The sequence below is a fragment of the Crocodylus porosus genome, unplaced genomic scaffold (assembly GCF_001723895.1).
Source record: "Crocodylus porosus isolate Cpor-Errol unplaced genomic scaffold, CroPor_comp1, whole genome shotgun sequence".
Lineage (NCBI taxonomy): Eukaryota > Metazoa > Chordata > Crocodylia > Crocodylidae > Crocodylus > Crocodylus porosus.
In genome coordinates this window covers 25,770,742-25,785,114 of record NW_017728909.1, presented here as the reverse complement: position 1 = coordinate 25,785,114, position 14,373 = coordinate 25,770,742, and the positions used below count along the sequence as shown (strand labels likewise).

General features: G+C 42.5%; 1 protein-coding gene across 1 annotated transcript in view; it reads right to left on the bottom strand.

The window, feature by feature from the left end:
• Positions 1 to 14,373, bottom strand: part of SLC1A3 (solute carrier family 1 member 3) — a 103,718-nt gene that overhangs the window by 76,655 nt on the left and 12,690 nt on the right. The window lies entirely within an intron of this gene.

The following is a 14,373-nucleotide window of genomic DNA, read 5'->3' as shown; positions in this document are numbered from 1 at the left end:
TCCTCATTTTGCTTGTTTGGATTTATACAAGAAGAGGTCACTCAGGCCTTGTCTGCCTCAGTGGACAGTTTCAAATTAAAAATAATCATAAATTGAATCTTTTGTCCTGTGGTCTGGGGAAAGGAAGTCTCTCTCAGATAGTCAGGTCACAAAACACATTAGGAATCAAGAACTTTGCCCTGTGGGGAGTGATGTGAGCTATGTCCACAGGAGGAGTAGACCATGTCCTATGTGTTGCAGGGAGTGGAGGTTTTTTTTACTATAAAAGTATAGGGAAAAGTGATTATTTAATTTAGAAATGAACAGGTTAAAACCTATTTCCTTACTAGATGTACTGCTGCTCCTGTGTGAGTTCCACATAGCAGCAGTGACGAGAAATGTGTTTTATATCTTTTTTTTCGTCCAGAAGGCTGTCTCTTTTGCTTTCTTTATACATATATTTCCATTTTTCTTTCTTAAGTCCACTAATGCAATGCAGAATCACAAAGGGTTAAATTCAGGTTTAGCTTTGCAACATCAATTCCTGGACACCCAATAGCCCAGTGGAACACATGGGTTGCATTAGGTACCAGGTCCCTGTCCAATCCATGGAGAGAATTAAGTATCTAAGAATGGGATCCTCAGAAGTTAGAAACCTGAAGGGGAGCTGACTGAGGCAGCCAAAAGCAAACATCTGAGTCCCATCCAATAATGGTAATTGGGTGTATAACTCTAGACTCTCTAGATCTCTACTGGAGAGTCTCCTGGAGTGACTTAGATAGGCATCTCTCTCTAGTCTAGAGTTATATACCCAATTACCATTATTGGATGAGACTCTTTCTTCATGCAAAAGAGCAGGATAACTCTTCATCCTGTTATATCCAACAGCCTAGTAGCTAGGGCACTTGCATGGGAGGTGGGAGAGTCAGGCTGTAAGTACACACTGCAATTAATATTTATTTATATAAAGTGGAACAGCTTCTGCAGGAAAGACTGAATGCCACATAGTATGTTTAGGGCACTTGCTTGGCACATGGAAGACGTAGGTTCAAGCCGCTGCTTGAAATCAGGCTGAGCAAAGATTAGGAAATAGGTTTCTCACCTGCTAGGTTAGAGCCCTAACCTCTTAATTACTGGCTATACTTAGGGACTTGTCTAAGTCATGATGAGACAGAGGGCTTTTCACGGCTTGCTTATGACACACAGAGCCAATTTTGTGGGCGTTCTGGGGCGGCCCTGCCCCTTGCCACTGATTGGCGGAGGGCACCTTCACTCAATCTGTATCACTACTGCTTTTTCTTTGTTTGCTTCTTTCTTTTTTTGGGTTTATTTCACAGGGAAATTGCAGTCAATGCTGGATTTCCTGGTGATCTCAGAAAGCAGTGTTTTCTGAGGTTTGGCAAAATTTGCAAAACCATGATTTAGGTAGATCCCTAGCTATACTCGCATGCATGAACCAGCCAGCTTGCTCCAAAAAGTTTCATCCCCGACTATCTTTTGTGTGGGGCCTGATCCATGTTCTCAGGGTAGCTTCTTTATTGCAAGACAAAACCAAAAACATGCCTTATTTCAGAATCCTACCATGTTCTGAAGATTGCTTCATGCTTTCTATTTTAGGTGACTCTGTGCATCAAGAACTTAGTATTTAAGGGACTTTAGTGAGCTATGGGGTCAGACAGCATCTTGAACCAAGAGTTTTGAGAATCTCAGTTGGATTTAGGTGCCTGAGGTAGATGCTTAACCAATAAGTCTGTTTGTAGAATCAGTCCAAAGGAGACTATAAATACCATATTTTCCTACATACCACAAGTCCCCAGATAAAACTCATGCCTTGTTTTTGGAAAGCAGAGTGTAGTTCTCCTGGAAACACACAGTCTGGCTGAGGCAGAAGAAACTTCCTGGCATGGAAAGACAGCAACAAGGGCCCTAGACCCTTGTGAGGGCAATAGAAAGACTGTTACTTTTTTACTGTAAATAGTTCTTAATATACGTTCCTGTAAATCAGGAGTAGCCAGCCTGGGGCACATATGCCACACACGGCACAGGCAGCCTGCGTGTGTGTAGCACTTGGCAGATCTGGGAAGGAATAAGCAGTACAATGGCAGATAGGATGGTAGAAGAGAAAGAAGAGCAGTAGATCAGGCAAGGAGGTCTGGGCAGGGAACAGAAAGCAAAGCAGTGATTAGGCTGGGGGAGCCGACTGGAGGGGGTGTGTGTGGAAGCACTGGGGGAGGGACCAGACTAATTTGTGGTACATCTACCATAAGGATGGCCCCCACTGCTGTAAATAATGAAGCGCTGCTTCCACACCACAAACCTCATTGAGAGACTACAGATTGCATGCAGCAGTTCACTCGCCCTTAGCCAGCTCAGCAGCTCTTCGGAGAAAAGCCACTGCCATTGGCAGGAGAACGCTAACACTGGACTCTGCCACTGCTGCCTCATAAAGAAGTGGCAGCCATTTTAGCACAGCATCTGCAGCTTCTTCTCTGCCTCTGTTCCCGCAAAGAAAAATCAGCTTCCCTGCTTAAGACATGTACTCCAATTTTGGGGGGGTGAAGGGGGGTGGGGGGAAAGTTGTGTGGTATACAAATAATTATGGCAAGTGGCATGGATAGATTCTTCCATTAACATGGAATATGATTGCCTAGTTCTGTCAGCTTCATGGGGCATACTGCATTTTGCTCAGCATTTGGAGCTAGTTACCAGTCAGTTAGTAAATGCAGTATAAGCTACTGGGTACCATTTGACGCCCATTGTGTTTGGGACTCTCCATTGCAGGAACTATAGCTCCTTCTATATGATATCCCATAACATGGGCTTTTCTGGAACATATTTTGGAATAACTCTCAAACACCTGAAACTGGGGTGTCAGGATGCAGCATATTCTCAGTGGAAAGTCCTTGCCCCTAGAATTTGTTTTCATCCAAGCCTGGCTACATTTGGAAGACACTGTAAGAGGGATCTTGTTTTTATGATTGCTGGCTCCATTTCTCTCCATTTTCCAGACCTGAAGGGCACCGTATGTTAAAAACTGGTCCAGCATCTCTCCCAACTGTGCAGCTAATCCAATAAACTTATCATAAAAAAATCCTTTGCCTCGTATATTTCCTGGACTATCATTGCTATAACAGCACTGTTATCATTTAGACTACTGTTAGCTGCTGGTGAGGGGGAAGTTTGTTGGGACTCTCCTGAACTGCTAAATCCCTGCTGTTAAAATGTTCCTTGAGGGCATGAACAACAAGGTTTAATTTAGAGCAGCATAAAGACCACTCTAACTGGCACCAGGATTCAGGATAGCATCGTCTGAAGCATGGAGGGATCAAAGTGTGTAGTTTGTGGTTCTGAAGAAAACCAAGAGAAATTAGTTCCTGTGATGTATGTAATATATTCATTATATATTGTGTTCATATGTACAGTGGTTATGCATACTGTATACATGATTTTGTTATAAAAATAAATGATACGTAGGGTGTGTTTACACATTCCCATATGGCAACGTTGCTACAGTGTTTTGGAAATACTAAAGCATGGCACAGCAACTTCCCCTACTGTGCTGTGTGGCGCATGGTTAGATTGCACTGCTATGTTGCTGTAGCGGCATGCTACAATGGGGGAGTGTGCCACTATGGCGACATAGCAGCCAATTGCATGTAGACCCACGTGATCACTACGTTGCCATAGTGTGCTGTATGTCGACATAGCATGTTGCCACATCGCTGTAGGGCTACATGTAGGCATACCCACAATATTTAAAAATAAGGCAGAAAATCTTTCTCTAATTATTAAAAAAACCTTTGCCTTATGATGTTTCTTTCTTTTACATGTTTTAAATGCACTGCATTTGGCTTATAATCACTTTCTTTTTCTGTCTGGGAAACACATTTCAGTTGCAAAAGGAATCCATGTGGATGCTTTGCGTCTGTGCTTAATGAGCAGTACACTCCAATAGCTGGATAATGAGCAAATAGAACTAGACCAATTTTAGTTGGGTCCAATCCTGCAATTAACTTCAGATGCATTGGTATCTATACCTGTAGAGAGTGCCACTGAAGTTGATAGGGGTCAGGGATATTGCTGCAAGATTTTGTCCTTACCCTATGTTATTACAATGGCTTGATTATTAGGTCTACTAAAGCTACAATATGCAGCTTGGACACAGCAGAGAATCAAGGCCTAAGTACATGTCTCCTTAAGTCAGTGGCAGGCAATTATTTTGGGCAGAGGGCCGCTCACTGAGTTTTGGCAAGGCATTGAGGGCTGCATGATGGGCAACAGGGGCAGAAAGATATTAATTTTCTAAATTTTTTTAGGGGCCCCATGGGCTGGATAGAATGGACTGGAGGGCTGCATCCGGCCTGCGGGCTCCATTTTTCCCACCCCTGCCTTAAGTGAATATTATCTGACAGTGAGAACAAGTTCCTTCAGCTCCATCCTTAAACTTGAAGTATCAAAGAATCCTGGAGACTTGGACTGAAATGTTGTGCACTGTCTGCATAAATACGATGGTTGTCCTGCATTACAGAGAGCAAACAAAACTCCTAAGATTAAGAAAAAATGCATCCTGTCAGTACATTTTAGTAGCATTCCCTGTCAGCAGTCTAGCTGAGCAGAGAGACAGGAGCTAGCAACACCTGAGATCTAATCCAGACCGCTGTTGATTTGATGAATGGCTGCGGACAAGTCATTTAACCTCCCCCGACACGGTTTCCGATTTTTAAATAGATATAGCATCACGATTTACTTGCTTTCCAGGTCTATTCTTATAGATTAGCAGCTAGCAACCTTTTCAAGCTGAAGACCGGAACAGCCTGGCTTCAGTCTAAAATGGTGCAGGTGACTTCCATGGCACATCAGCATCAGGTGTGGAGGAGTGCTTTTCCTATACCTGCACCAGGGTGAGGCAATGGAGATCTGTGCCCACACCGCTGCTGCATCTCCTAGCTCCATCTGCTCTTGAGCTGGGGTGCACGTGTAGCTTCCAGCAGGTGGGGAGCTGCACTGGGGCCAGGCAGCTGGAAGCCGTGCCCATGCTACCATTTTTTCCTGTCCTTCCCATCTTCCCCTCATCCCCCTCTGCCCAGCCCTGGTACAGTTTTCCACCTGCTGGAAGCTGCACCCATGTTGCAGCCTTGGACAGGGTGGGGAGGCAGGGAGAAGCAGTGGCAGCATGGATGCATTTCCACACTGCTCAATCTTGCAACAGGCACAGGCAAAGCCCTTCAACTCTGTGGGGCAGATCCAGTGGGTCCATGGGCCATATGTTGCCCTGTCATAGAGTATTAGCTATTCAAGAAAGAACTTAAAAGAATAATTCACTCCACTATAGGAATCATGAAGCAGAGCTGTGTAGGTAGGAGGTCTGGTCGCAATGAGTGAAATACTCCTTTTTATATTAAAATCTACAATATGCAAAATAAATATTCCCTTTAATACTGAGTTTAAATATTCAAGTACCACTCTTTCTATCCAAGCTACTGGACATTTGGCAATTTTTTTTTTAAAAGTAGTTAACAAGACTGAACCGAAAAAGATAGGGCAAGTTTTCTTTGATTTGTTTGAACTCTGTCTGACGCACTATTTTCTAAAGGACTTCAATGATGAGACAAAGCAGTGCATTGGCCGTATTGCGATGCTTTGAAGATAAAGCCTGGTATCAAAGGCAAATCAGGAAGTGGGACCTGATCCTGTTAGAAGCTGAGCAAGGTACTCAGCCTGACAACAATCACTGAGTTCACTGAGTATTGAAGGGACTGAGGCGCTTATTACCCTGCACGATCAGGACTGAAGAGGCTGAATGCTAGAGCTTGCCTATCTCAATGAGAGTTTCAGGTTTCTCATTAAATTCTGAAAATTGGAATGAAATAAAGCCCCATGTGAAACGTGTTCGCACAACCTGTGGTACAGGTTTTTTCCTCTACCTTTTGTACCAATAAAGAACAATTAATCTATGATATCAGAGGCTCAGCATCTCAAATGGTAAAGCAGTGCACCATTTCTGCACTGTGGTAACAGAATCTTCTAAGTCTGCTTCAAGACAAAAATCAATGGTGTTTACTAAAGCCAGAGTAGTATTTTTTTAAGACACTTGTAATATTGCAAAGAAATTGTATGTTCATAAACAAGAAGAACTAATGTTGGGATTATTTATTCAGAGAGGGTTTGCCCTTTTTAAGGGTCCAAACTAATTTATGGGAGATTCCCTCATTGTGAGACATTCCCGCTGGTGTGGGGCCTTTTGCTGCCTTTTGTACATTGCTTGACGCTTTACGTGCTCTGCCTAGTAACAGGCAGAGCTAAAAACATAAAGAACAGTATCTTCTCTGCTGGCAACCTGTGAGAAAACATCCAGGTGCCACAAGGTCAGAGCGGAGGCAGTTGTCTGCCCTGCCACACTCTCTCCTGGAACATGCTGAAGAAAAGAAAGTTGAGGAACGGGAACAGAATGAATAAAAACTGTGGCAGTGGAAGAAGGCTAGGAAGTTCCCCGGAAGAAAGTAAAGATAACAAAATCCTAGACTCAAGCCTGGGAACACTTTATTGCATTTTTCACTGAAGATGTTCAAGCTAAGATTAAGTTTGGATAAACACAGTGGAGGAAAGTGTCCAAAACCCAACTTGCTAAAAAAAGAAGAAAGCAATAACAGAGAGTGATAAAAGGGCTGAAAGCAAGCAGCAAATTAGATGTGAGATTGCATTGCAATATGGTATCAAAGAAAAGCAAATGTAATTTGGGTTTGTTAATACATGGCACAGGGAGATACAGTACTCTGATGAAGCTGTGCTCTGGATTCTGCAGTTCCAGGCAACACTGTACCAAAAACAATGACAAATATAGAATACTTATGTTCCTCTACCCCATAGCTTAAAAATGATTCCTGTTTCTCTTATTTGAAAATATGATGATATTCTGTAGAGAAGTATCTGAACGATAAACCCCACAGCGAGATGGCAGCTGTACGCTACAGTTAACTTTGAAAGCAGGCAGGTCAAAATTCATATTTTTAACAATTGTTAAGAATAAACCATGGAGATTTTTATTACTGTTTTTTCCATATGAGAAAAACAGTATAAACATTTTTTTGCCTTACATGAGGTGATGGCAAAAGGAGCTTTATGGTCTTCTACTAAAGGAATTTAAACTTCATATTCTTATTTTGGTGGACAAAAGACTCTGCCTTATTTTTTAATATGCCTTTAAAGAAGAACAAAAGATCCCTTCATAGAGAAGCAAAGAAGTTCTTGTGGTCCTATCTGTATTACAAAATGGTTTTGAAGTTGTTAGAGAACTGTTTCAGTACTAGTTCCTCTGTGTTGTATAGATAGACCACAGTTGCACACAGAGTTCTCCACATTAGTAAAAAACAGATTGGTGCCTGGCTGTTAGAGATGGGCCTTAATTCAGCAGCTCTGAATTTTAAGGAAATTTAAGTCTATTTTCCTTTCTTTTACCTATTTCTTATTTTGAGCTCATCACCATAAGTCCTTCCATAACTGTCATACACCTTCAGCAGTCTGGGCGATAGCATCATGTTCACTGTCTGTAGCATGGCAGACAAATCTGATGGCAGGGTTGAAGTCTTGGACTTCAAAAAACGGTGATTTCAACAAACTCAGGTCACTAGTACAGGAAGTGCTGTGGGACCAGGGACAGAAGGGGAAAAGCGTGCATGAAGAATGGTCGTTTCTTAAGGACATGATCCTTGAAGCACATAGGAAGTCCATTCCCATGCAGAGAAAAGGAAACAGAAGGGCTGGATGCCCTCTTGGCTAAGTGGGGAAATAACGGTCCTCTTAAGAAAGAAAATAGAGGCTTATAAACAATGGAAGTTTGGGGCAGGCCCCAAGCAGGACTATACAACAATGGCCCACATTTGTAGGGAACAGATCAGAAAGGCTAAAGTGAACTCAAATTAGCAATGGGAATCAAGGACAACAAGAAGCCCTTCTTTAGGTACATAGGGAACAGGAGGAAAACAAATGGGAGTGTGGGGCCATTGCTCTACACTTCAGGACATTTGGTTACCACCACGCAGGAGAAAACTGAACTCCTGAATGACTACTTTGCCTTGGTATTTCACTGGGTAAAGGGGAAAATCATGCCAGGTAGGGTGCAGAATGAGTGGGGTAGGAATGACTGCTGTCCTACTATTGCAGTAGAATTGGTGTGTGATCAATTAAAAAAATTATATATATGTCAGCAGGCCCAGATGAACTTCATCCAAGAGTGCTGATCAAAGTCATTGTGGAACCCCTGGCAAAACTCTTCCAAAACTTGTGGTGCTCTGGAGAGGTTCCTGAGGACTGGAAGAGGGCCAATGTTGTGCCCATCCACAAAAAGAGCAGGAAGGAGGACCTGGGTAACTATAGGCCAGTTAGTCTCACTTATATCTCAGGGAAAATCCTGGAAAAATTAATCAAGGGTTCTATCTGCAATAAGCTTGTAGATGGTAGGATCCTGAATAACAGCCAGCATAGCTTCATTGCGGGCAGGTCTTGCCTTACCAACGTCACTTCCTTTTATGACCAGGTGACTTGAGACAAGAGAGAGGAGGTCGACATTGTATATCTTGACTTTCAAAAAGCCTTTGATCTGGTATCCCATGATATCCTTGTGAGAAAATTGGAGGATTATGGGCTTGACTTGGAGACAGTCAGATGGGTGGGAAACTGGCTATGGAATAGGACCCAGAGAGTCCTAATGAATGGATCTGTGTTGTCCTGGTGAGAAATGGCTATTGGTGTCCCACAGGGGTTAGTGTTTGGTCCAGTACTTTTCAACATCTTTATCAATGATTTGGATGTGGGGGTGAAGAGCTCAATGGTCAAGTTCGCGGATGACACCAAGTTATGGGGGAGCGTGGTCACACTTGAAGATAGGCTAGAGATACAGGCGGACCTATACAGGTTAGCAAGTTGGGCAGATTGGAACCAGATGAAGTTAAATGCACACCTACAGGCTTGGCGGTGCCAAACTGACCAACACCATGAATCAAAGGGACCTGGGAGTTATAATAGACCACAGTAGGAATATGAGGCAGCAGTGCAATGCTGTAGCCATCAGGGCAAATAATACACTGGCATGCAGCAGTGTATGCATCTCCAGCAAAACCAAGGAGGTGATTCTTCTGTTCTACTCAGCACTGGTGAAACTGCAGCTGGAATATTGTGTCCAGTTCTGGGCACCACACTTTAACAAGGACATGGACAAGCTTGAGAGAGTCCAAAGAAGAGCCACCCATATGATCAGAAACTTGCATGGCAAGCCATATGAGGAAAGGCTGAAGGATATGGGACTCTTCAGCCTGAAAAAGAGAAGGCTGAGAGGGGACTTGGTAGTAGCTTACCGCTACGTTAGGGGAGTACATCAAGGCCTTGGTGAACAACTGTTCACCAGCGTACCATTGGGGAAAACCAGAAGTAATGGCCACGAACTCCTGAAAGACCGTTTCAGACTCAACGTTAGAAAAAACTTCTTCACAGTCAGGGTGTCCAGGCTGTGGAATACGCTCCCTCCAGAGGCGGTGCAATCACCTACCCTAGAAATCTTCAAGAGGAGACTAGATGGTTACCTTGCTGGGGTAACTTGACCCCAGTTGTCTTTCCTGCTTGGTGCAGGGGGCTGGACCCAATGATCTCCTGAGGTCCCTTCCAGCCTTACAATCTGTGAATCTGTGAACAAAGATCTTTTCCTTAAATAATCTAAAATTTGAAGAGTAACAGAAATTGTGTTTTGTAAATCACCAAATTCATAGTTTTTAAAAATTATCATGGTGGAGGTGCTCTCTAGTCAATAATCTTTCTGTTTAGTTGCTTCTAAGGAGGATGCAAGGTCACCATAATAGATGTATATAAAAAGCTAGCTGTTAGCTTATACCCTGAAGCATGAGGCCTTACATCCTTTACTTAACTGTGCATGTTCCCATAATTGTTACCAATATGTAATCCTTGTTTGAACCCACTAAACTCTTGGACTCGATAATGCCTTATGGTACCTCCCTAGCTGCCATCTGACACCTCCAGGGAAGGAATTCTGCGTGATCAACACATCAAAGAGCTACTCAACACAGCTCACAAAGACACTTTCTTGGACCCAGAGGGACAGCCTTCCATCTTCAGCCCCCTGTGTGCAAAAACAAAATTTATTTATTTAAGTCCTATGGGGACTTTTTACATCTTGTACCATTTACACTTTTCCCAGAGCCTGACTAAGGGACTTTGATCCCAAAAGCTTGAAGAAAAGGACAATTTTCTTGCCATTTTCCAGTTGGTCTAATAAAAGAAATCATTTTGGAACCAAGAGTTCTAGTTTTTTGTATGTCTTTTATGGTACTCTATAAAACACATTTCTATTAATCATTTTTAAATGTGTTTCTATTTTTGCTGGCTGTTCCTTTGTTCTAAAAGTAATAAAGGCAAATAGAAGTCCTTTTATTTTCCAGATTCTTTTCAAAGCATTCACCTACCTTCTCTGCTATTCATGATTTATTTCCTCTCTTACTCCTTTTCTGTTAAAACTAAACTGAACTCTTATCTTTTGAAACTCTTCAGGCCACTAAATAATTCATGTAGACCTTTTGCATATTCTACTGTTTCCTGTTACTGAAACACGGCAATAGAAGAATAAGCAACAAGTAGTTCAAATTATTCTTCTCAAAGTATGTAGCTTGTGTTTGTCAAATGTAACATTTCATAAGACAGTGTGCTGCCCTGTCATCCAGATTGGTTGGCCTTCTGGAAATCCCCACCTTCTTCTGATGAAATATATCAAAATATCTGATATATTTTACCATCTGACATGTTATTTCTTGTCCAGATGGAACAATTACCAAATGTTGGGTTCTTGGCTGCTACCGTGTCACAACTTAAAACTGACTACCAAGCTTTGGTGTTTTAACTAGTTTCTAATCTGTTCTGTTTGCACCTGAAAAAATGTGCTACTTTCCTTAATAACATCCTTTGAGCAATTTTATTGAATTGTTTTGAAAGTTTTGGTAAATTATAAATGTTACTTTCCATATTTCCATTGCTCCATTAAGTAGCTTAAAGTATCGCTGTCAATTTTCTGTTATTAAAATCATGCTGGTTTAGAAGCAGGACTGGGCGGGGCTTCCTAGGTCATCAAGTCCACCCCCCCTATTTGCAAGTAATTGTTAACCCAAACAATATAAATCCCGCAATACCACATAATTTGCTTGTTTATGTATCCACCCTACATGCTCCTTCTAAGGGCTTTTATTATCTTTGCTCTTGACTTGAGGATCTTTTTCATAGATTCTGATGTTAAGAGGAACTTCAGATTCAACAGCTTAGTGAGTCAGCTAAGTTCTTGAGTCAATTTAAATTTAATGTAGAAATCATTAGAGTGTAGTTTCTCCTTTTATGTGCTCTAGAATTCATTGTTCCATTATACAGTCATTTAAAAATGTTAAGGAACTACATCTGTGAATTTTGTCCCCATGTGGCATATGTGATATATGCAGATATGAAGTCACTCATTATTACTATTACCAATGAGTGGGATTTTGACCTCTCTCTAGCCCCTTTAATGTCAGATAAAAAGGAGGGAGCAGTCTTAAGAGGCTCTCAGTTTTATTTGGGGAAGAATTCCCTTGGCGTGGCAAAAAGGGCAGCTATAGCTCTGGAGTGTGAGGACACATGAGGTATGGCCAGGACCAGGTAGGCTTGTCAGGGGTTGGTCTATAGCAGATGTGCTATGGTAAATCTGGGCGACACTGCTGCCTGTGAACAGCTAGGAACAGTCTGCAGTCATTTAGGACGTCTATACATGTGCTCGGGGGGAGGGGGGCAGGCGCTTCTAATTAAAGCAGCTCTCAGAGCCACTCTAGTTAAAATGCCTGCAGTGTCATATATATTCAGTGTCTTGAGCTTCAAAATGGCAGCAGGGGCGCTTTAACTAAAGCTTGCTTGATTGAACTTTAGTTAAAGCACCCCTGCCACCATTTTAAAATGTGGGGATGTTGAATACATGTGACGCAGAGGCTGCTGGAGCACACTAATTAGCATGCTTCAGGAGACTTGCAGCAGACTTGATTAATCGAGTTGCTCCAACATGTGCTAATTAGCATATGTTAAAGCAGAGGTCTGTCATGTATATAGGTGCCCTAAGGCAGGAACCTTGGCATGTCTAAGTTCCTTGGAGGACTATCTCAGCCCTGGAACCGTTTAGATTTTGAAGGATATGAAGATGGCTCATTTTAATACCTCTCCTTTTAGGCTAAGAGCTCGGTGCATTGCTTTTTAGAGACATAGCAGAGACACTCATTGACAGCATTATCCTTTCCTGTATGTGGGTATGTCTCCTCTAAGATCAACCTCTTTCCATGATGAGGCTTAGAAAATTCCTTGAGATTCAGGTTCATCAGAATCTAATAGATATGACCTTGGCTTCCTAATTTGATTTCATAGATTTCATAGACATTTGGGCTGGAAGGGACCCCGGAGGATCATCGAGTCCAGCCCTCTGCCCCAGGGGCAGAAAGTCAGCAGGGATCATAAGATCCCAGCAAGATAAGCATCCAAATGTGTTTTGAAAGCGTTCAAAGTGGGTGCTTGAACCGCCTCCGGAGGCAGTCTATTCCAAACCTTGGGGGCTCAGACAGTGGAATTTGTGACTGTTCGATCTTGTCATCCCTTGGGGAGCTCTGGTGAACAGTTGTTCCCCCAGATCCTGACGAGCACCCCGATAAGCTTATAGGTGGCCACCAGATCACCCCTGAGCCTGAGCTTTGCCAGGCTGAATAGCTCCATGGCTCTCAGCCTCTCATCATAAGGTCCGTTTTCCTGACCTCTGATCATATGCGTGGCTCTTCTCTGGACTCTCTCAAGCTTCTCCACATCCTTTTTGAATTGTGGAGCCCAAAACAGGATGCAGTACTCCAGCTGCGGCCTCACTAAGGCCGAGTACAATGGGAGAATTAAGTCCCGGGATCTGCTTGAGAAGCATCTATGGATGCACGCCAGCATTTTGCTCGCTTTACTAGCTGCAGCATCACCCTGAAGGCTCATGTTCATCTTGTGGTCAACCATGACCCCCAAGTCCCTTTCATCTGTAGAGATAACCAGCATAGCACTACCGAGCCTATAAGCATGGTGCAGGTTTTTCCTCCCAAGGTGGAGAAACTTGCATTTTTCAGTGTTGAACACCATTGGGTTCTCGTCTGCCCATTTCCTGAGCCTGTCCAGATCCGCCTGGATCACCCTCCTGTCATCAGGTGTGTTTGCTTTACCCCAGAGTTTGGTGTCATAGGCGAACTTGGCCAGTCCGCTTCTGACACCAATGTCCACATTAATGTCTGATCATAGTTTCTTTCCTCTCCCCCCACAACAGTGAATCCTTTCCTTCAGAAGCGATTAACCTCCTGCAACTTCCCTGTTCTTTTAACTCAAATCCTCCAACGATCACATGGGTGTTTCTTTATAGCATACACGTAGCTTTGAAATGCTTCCTAATGTCAAATGTGGTAATTTTTATTACTAACATCAATATTTACTAGCACGCAATAATTAATATATGAGCTTTTTCAGTGATCCCCTTTTCAGGAGAATGTAGAAAGTAAGTCAGGGGCTACTGTGTGGTAAGTTCTGTTGGTGACAGTATATATCTCTGATCTAGGGAAAATTTCACAATGCAAATCCTCCAAAGTTCCTGCATGTCATTGCTCCTGTATTTTCTGGGGCAACCATGTCATAGTTTCCACATTTCACTTTGGCTAGGTTATATCTCCTACATCATCCATGTCAATAAATTTGCATTTTAGTGGTGTTACTAGCATGAAAGATAGGAGCATATGGGGGAGGGAGTGCAGTGGTGTAGTTGCACCTTCTCCCTCCCCACCCTTTGATTCCTGTTCCACACAAAGTTTAAAACCAACTCCCTGGCAGTGGTGGCAGCAAGTATGTCAGGCAACAGTGAGGGAATTAGTTGACTTCATAGTTCTTTACCATCTATCTGATTCCTTCCAAACTCTTCATTCCACAGGTGTTAATGACCCTCTCTCCTTTTTAATGGCCTCGATGTTCCACTAATCAAGCTATCCTTCTGCAATTCTGCTGTTAGTTGCTCTTGGTAATGTAGCTCCTATTTTACATCCTTGCAGACTGGTTTTAACTCTAAACACATTAACTCAGATGTGGAAATAACTTTCAGTGAAGCATTAAAGCATTGTCAAGTGCTAAAGAAGGCTAGATTTTGCTTTATTAATCTGAAAAAAAGATGTACTTTTAAGTCTAATATCTGCAGGACTAATGAAACAATATCTTTTGATTATTTTTGTCTAGTTTGTTGTGTTGTTATACATGATATAGCAAATGAATGTACATTTAGTAAAGATATACTTTTTTTTGCTTTGATCTTAAACTGAATAATAA